Genomic DNA, 6,933 nt, shown 5'->3' on the forward strand with positions numbered 1-6,933 from the left:
TTCAATGGACAGTTCATCCTTCACCTCCCAGAAGGGTTTAATTTCGTCTCTTAATTTATTCTTGCTAGTCCACCCTTCCTTGACCAACTGGATTACCATGCCAATGTCTTTGTCCTTCATAAATCCTTCCGACCATTCTTCTTTCGTTATCTTGCTGGAAATTTCCCATACTTTGGCTATGCAGGAATCATCTATTTCGTTTGTTCCTGTGTTTTCGTTGATCTTTATAGGCATCCTACTAAGAAAATCTGCGACCACATTCTTTATGCCGGGGACATATTGTATGTCGTACATGAAATCAAACAGTCGCACTGAAATTCTCGCCAGGCGTGGTGAGGCTGTGTGTAGGCCTTTGGTAGTAAGCACCTTAGTTAAAGGTTTGTGGTCAGTACACAGGTGTACCTTTCTACCCCACAAATACTGTCTAAAATGTTCAAGGGCCCAGACGCAGGCCAGTGCTTCACGTTCTATTACCGAATATTTGTCTTCGGCTGGGGTAAGAGACCGTGAAGCAAATGCGATGGTATATTCTGTTCCCTTAGCATCTTTTTGTGTTAGGACTGCTCCAATGCCCTTGTTGCTGGCGTCTGTCGTCACATAGTTGTCCAGGGTAGGATCAAATCCTTGCAAAGGTAATGCTTTGCACATATTGCATTTCAGGTCTTGGAATGCTTGCTCACATTCGTCCGTCCACTCAAATATGTTTTTCATTTTCAGCTGTTGCCTTAAGGCGTAGGTTTTTGTTGAGAAGTTCTTGATAAACTTGGAGTAGTACTCTACTAGTCCGAGGAATGACCTCACTTCATCCCTGTTGGTGGGTACTGGCGCATCCTTGATGGCTTGGATTAGTTCATTTTTGGGACTGATGCCTTCGCCTGTTATCTGATGCCCCAGATAGTTGACAGTCTTGCACGCAAACTTGCATTTGGCATGCTCAGCAGTTAGACCTTTTTTGTTCAATAAACCCAGGACTTGCTCCACTCGACCGTCATGTTCCTCTCTTGATTTTCCCATTACCAGTATGTCGTCTTGGAACAACAGTATCCCAGTGACGCCCTCAAAAATGTTAGTCATCAGTCTTTGAAACATTGCAGCGGCTGAAGCTAACCCAAAAGGAACGCGAGTGAATCTGAAACAACCGAATGGTGTTACAAAGGTGGTCAAAGATTTGCTGTCCCGGTGTAGCTGGACCTGATGGTATGCTGACTTTAGGTCGATGGTGGTAAACCACTTCACTCCCTTGGTGGTGGACAACATCTCGTTTATTTTAGGGAGTGGGTACTGTTCTACAATGATATTTTGGTTGAGATCGCGAAGATCAATACAAAGTCTTAGTTTACCATTGGGGCGTTTTGCTACGACAAGTGGTGCAACCCACTCAGAAGCCTCCACCCTTTCTATTATACCATCAGTTAGCAGTTTCTCCAGTTGATTTTTTACTTCCTCCTTTATTGCAAAAGGTATGTTCCGCGCTTTATGCACTGTGGGAGTGGTGATAGGTTTCAATTGTATTCTATGCTGATAACCCTTAAGTACTCCAATGTTCCCACTGAACACCTTGGGAAATTTCGCCAGTATTTGTCCTGCGTAGTCGTCAGTGTCCGACATGCTGAGCACAGGTTCATGGCTGTTTGGATCCAGCCTGATTCCCAGACTACCTTGGTCCATCCACCCAAGTACTGATGGTCCTACCTTTGATATGTACAGTTTACACTGTGCCTCCCTGCTCTTGAATATGAACCTGAGACTCCTGTACCCCAATATTTCAATTGGTCTCTCATTGAATGATTTAATGATAATGTCTGGTTTATTGAGTCTCCGACCGATTACTTCCTTGAATTTCGCCTCCCAGACCTTTTCGTTCACAATTGTGTAAGGTGACCCAGAGTCAGCTGTTATGTTAATCTCCACCCCTCCAATGGTCATGGTACACATAGGTTTTTTTGTCTTTGCTCCTTTTCCAGTTTCTTTTGCTTTCTCTTCTTCGTCGTCTATGTTGAGGATGTACATATTGATGTCTTCATCCGTGTCTTCATCAAACTTGACCTCATCTTCTACTACTGCATTTACATTCCGCGGTTTCCTTCTATTACATGCTTTGTTAAAATGTCCAATCAGGCCACAGAACGTGCATTTTGCCTCGCGGGCAGGGCACCTAAACTCGTACGCCATGTGTGCAGTGCTTAGGCATCGGTAACAATGTCCTTTCCCCCGTTTCTCTTGCCTTCTTTCGGGTTGAAAAGTTTCTTTCTTTCTTGCAGCTTGCTTGCTGTCCCTCCAACCCTTATGATCAGTAACCTTGCTGACAGGATCACTTTCTTTTTTAATTTTTTCATCCCTCAACACAGCTTTCGCACAGCGTCCTGTAAGTTCGGCTTTCCTGGCTATGTCTATTATGTTCTGCAATGGGTACTCCCCCTTCGCCCAGAGGTTATCTTGGATGTTTTCATTCGACCCTTGCATAACTATCTGATCCCTTATCAGCTCATCATGGAGACCTCCGAAACGACAGTTAATTGCTAATTCCTTTAGGGCAGATACATAATCATCTATAGTCTCCTCCTTCCCTTGTCTCCTATGAAAAAATTTGTATCTGTCTACCCCCACACAAACCGTAGGTTTATAGTAAGCGTTCAAGTCGTCGATTGCATTTGAGAACACATCCCCGTCATTTACACCTCTTGTTTTCTTATTTATGGAATTATAAACCTTAATTCCTCCTGCACCCAAGTTGTGCATTAGCATCTTGTACTTTTTTTCAGGTTTTAATTCCGCATCTTCTTCAATTGTGGAGATATAATTGAGGAAATAATCCCTCCATTCTTCCCACTTCAAAGCTGGTACACTACCTGCCCGCAGGAATGACTCTGGGGGTGATAGATTCCAAAAGCAACCAGTTGCCAGGTCACTCATTTTTTTTTTTTAGAGTCCTACCTTTAGTAATGAGAAAGCTTTTAGAGAAAGCACCAGATTAACCTTTCCTTACATTAGCTAGGTTGATTGTCCACACATTCCACTCATCATTTTGTCTAATACATGAAGTCACTGTGTTATTGGTTTAAATGTTAGTTTATAGTCTTGGATTACCGTTTTGTTCCGTTTTCTTTTTTTTCACCAATTAGCCGGTACACCTCCTGTTATTGAAGTGATAGCGTTGTGCGCGTCGTTTTCTGCGCTCGTCGTTCACTTCCTCGTTAAATTTTTAATAAGCTAGACTGCCTGGTCAAAAAGCTTTTTTTTCCTCATTCAAAATGGCCGCCAACGTTGTTTGCGTGACGACGCGATGACGTTTTTGCCGGCTCCGATTCACTTCAGCTGTTCGTTTGAAGTGACAGTTGACAGCAACGGCCGGTTGTTTTTCCTGTCAGGCAGTTGTTTTCACAGCTCACAGAAATTGCTGAAGTGATCAGTTCTATCCACAAATAAATAGTTTCCAAGCTCAAATCTGCTTTCTTTCCATTCTCGCCACTGCTAGCCGCTTTAAAATTATCTCAGCACACTGCTTGTCAAACACAAAATCGACGTTTAAATCCACTCACAGTTCATTTCGTTTATGGAATTTCAGCACGTCGATGTTTCATGCATGCGCTTTTATTCCTTTTCATTAGCTTTCTCTCTTCGTCTTTTTTTTTTAAAAAGCAGAAAGGATTAATTATTCATCTTTTTGCCGCTTGGTTTTTCCTGTGGGTCCGCACGTGTTGGCCCCTCGTTGCCAGTTTTGTTAAGAATACAAAACTATTAAGGAGTTCTTAACTTCTTTATTGACCAACACGTTTGCTCCTAACATGGAGCGAAGCGGCAGTCAGCTCGGCGATCAGCTGGTAACTGTCATCTGTGACAGTTATCAGCTGGTGACCTCACTGCTGGAACGGTGTCCTCGCAGGGACACTGGGGAGCACATCTAGTAAGGTGTCCTAGGAGGGACACAAGTATTATGAACACAACACTCTGCCACGGGCCAGGTGGGTACGGTTGCGCCCGGGGCGGGGGCTGAAGGACAAGAAGGGGGGTGGGTTGGATGGGGATGCAGGCAGGTGGGTGAAATGTAAATGCCGGTTGGGCATACGAGACACGGAGGGTGTCAGGTTTGCTGGAGGTGTGATGAGAAGTACTCATTCGTCGGCGGGTGGCAGCTCTCGAAGCAGTGGGGGCTCTGTTTTCGAAAGGAGGTCTCGGGAGGAGACAAAAGGTGGATGGGCGCAGGGCGGGCGGCGGTGGGGTCCCTGACTGCGGGGCCAGAGGAAGGAATGCGGGGGGAGGAGGGGGGGAGGGATTGGAAAGACGGAGAGGTGGACGAAAGTCAGGGGTGGGGGGCTCTACGGCTGGACGGTAAGTGCAGTCGCAAGGGATCGGATGGGTATGCAAGCGCTGCTGGCACAGGTCTTATTCGCGGTTACACGGAGAGGTAGCGTCATTCGAGTAAGAGGGCGACGTCGCCTCTTAAGTATAATAATGGTAAGGTAGATAAGGAAGGTGCGGAGTGATTATGGGAGGAGCAAGAACGTGCAGTCAAGGATAGCGAAAAAGGGCGCCAACGAGGTAGCCATGGAGGAGGCATAAGGGGGTCGGATTGCAGGGTAAAGGAGGGAAGGCATGGGGTTGGTGGGAGGGGGCCGACCAGGAGATGGAATGTAGGGAATAGGGTTATGGGCGCGGGCCAGGGAGGCACAGTCTGGTGCCAATAGGAGAATAGTCCTCCGATGCAAAGGGAACAGAAATAAGAAGGGAGTTATACATGTGTAGCAACAGCATATCGTTTGGATGGCACTCGTGGTGAATAAACACTAAAGGTATACTGCAAGAATTAGGCATAGATTGTGTCAACATGGAACTTGGGGGTCATTACGGGGCTCCTAGCAGAGTGAACATGAACAAGTTTCACTTTTGCCATGAAGGGAGAACAATAAATTGAACGATGGATGCTTAGAATGTCAGGCGCGGTCCCGGTGAAATTCACGTGGGTTTGGGGTGGCAGGGTGCAAAAAAGCGAACGGGGGGCGGGAGACGGTAAGGGCGCCAAAAGGTAGGGGGCGTAGTGGGGCACCAACGCATGCAGCCAGGAGTCATCCAAGGAAAGGAATTTGTAAGATGAGGAGAACAGGGAGGGCCGCCAATGGTACTAAGGGCTTGGAATTGGGTGGGGCGGAGCCTGCCCCACCAGGCATGGCAGGGAGCGTCCGATAAGGGAGGCGGGGGAGGGCGAAAGGTGCAGGGAGCTTGGAGAAGTGCCGGCAAGGAGTTTGGGCCCACCCCCCTGGTAGTCATTTCAGAAGGCATGGGTCAGCGCAACAGGGATACGTATGGCTACAGAATAAGTGGGTAGTTAGGAGGTTCATGTGGGAATTGTTAGTGACAGACCTCGGCCTCTCAATAGAGTGAAGATCCCACTTCTGGATCGGCGGGGCGAGCGCAATAAGCGACAGTTAAAATCGGAAGCGTTGTTGCCAGGAAGAGGGTGTGGGGGCATTTAGGACAATGGCACGAGCAATGTGCCCAGGGGGGCGGGTGGACACAGATCGGCAGTTAAAGTGAGCACAAGAGTGGGTAGAGAGAGGGGAGGCAAGCATGGCACACCTCTGGCGGCCTCAACGCTTCATTGCTCTACTAGGGTCTCGTTCCGCACACAAGCAAGGACTGGGGCCCAGGGGGGAGAGCTGTCTGGTCTGGTCGTAAGAATGGACTGGAGCAGGCAGCTGTCAACACGTGGGTTACAGGCCGAGGCTCCGGGCATCCAGGGAGTCGAGAATGTATATGGGTGCAAGACGGATGACGGTGGGAATGGGGGCCTCGGAGGCCTAAACGGGGGATGGGTCCAGGCAGAGTGCCTGAGTGTCTAGCTTATTTGCAGTATTATACCTCTATTTGTACTTTGTTTCTCTTATAACCTGCACACTTGTCACTTTTTCCTCATGGTACCTTTGCTAAGTCGTGTATTTTGTTTGCTCGCGGTTGTCGCTTTTGCCTCGTGTAGCTTAGCGTCTGCTTTTGTAGTTTGTTCGTGTGTAGGGTTCTCCTCATGTAACAGTTCTGTTCCTTGTGGGGGGGCGCTCTGGCGCCTTCGGGTGGAGTTCGCGCTATATGGAAGCGCATAAATAAATAAATAGATATAGGATGATGCCTAAGGAGGGCTCATGACAGGACGTCGCGCAAGATGGATCAGGGCTGCTAGGGTTTCTAGCGCAACATAAATAGGGGCAGTAGGGGGAGGGCGGATCCGAGAGTGGAGCTGCCAACGGGGTGCCGAGTCTACTGTGCCCCGAAGCAGAGGTTGAAGGGGGGGGGGGAGGGGGCGGGCGCGAAGGGATCGGCGTCATGCACGGGCCCTTCATCCTTCCGGGGCTGATTGGGATGGGGTTCAGTGCTGCGGGCGCTGGGGGGGTTAATGCGGGGTCAGGCGCTGTCGCAATGCCTTTTTTGGGCCACTGTCAGTGTGAGTTGGTGCATATTTGTTGTAAGTGTCTGTGAGGTGCCAACAGCGGCAGAAGGGAGGAGGGCGATCAAAGGAAGGGAAGGTGCGAAGTCGTGGATAGGGGCGTACACGTGAAGGCTTGGACGCGGCAATAAGAGCTTGAGAAGGGGGGCCGGATTTGAGTTGTGGGTGAGCCGGTCGAGGGTTGCGGATGCAGGGATGGCGAGGCGCGGGAGCACAGGGTGTGGCCGGTGCTTATCGGAGAGAGGGGTGGGGGTTGGCTGAGGGTCAGCAGGGGGGTTTCCACGGACGCCCAGCTCATTACGAGGGTTGGCCGGTTAGAGGTTGCCCGTTACTCTACTAGATGCGCGGCAATTATTTATTTGTTTGTGTGGTGCGGGCTTTGCCCGGGTGCGGTGGGGCGCCTCGCAATGGGAGCAGTAAGGATATATAAAAAAAATAAATAAAAGAGGAGAATATTGCAGGTGGGTGTTGGACTTGGCCTTTTCCCCCCAAAATTTTTC

This window comes from Lissotriton helveticus, chromosome 9 (genome assembly GCF_964261635.1).
Source record: "Lissotriton helveticus chromosome 9, aLisHel1.1, whole genome shotgun sequence".
NCBI classification, from domain to species: domain Eukaryota; kingdom Metazoa; phylum Chordata; class Amphibia; order Caudata; family Salamandridae; genus Lissotriton; species Lissotriton helveticus.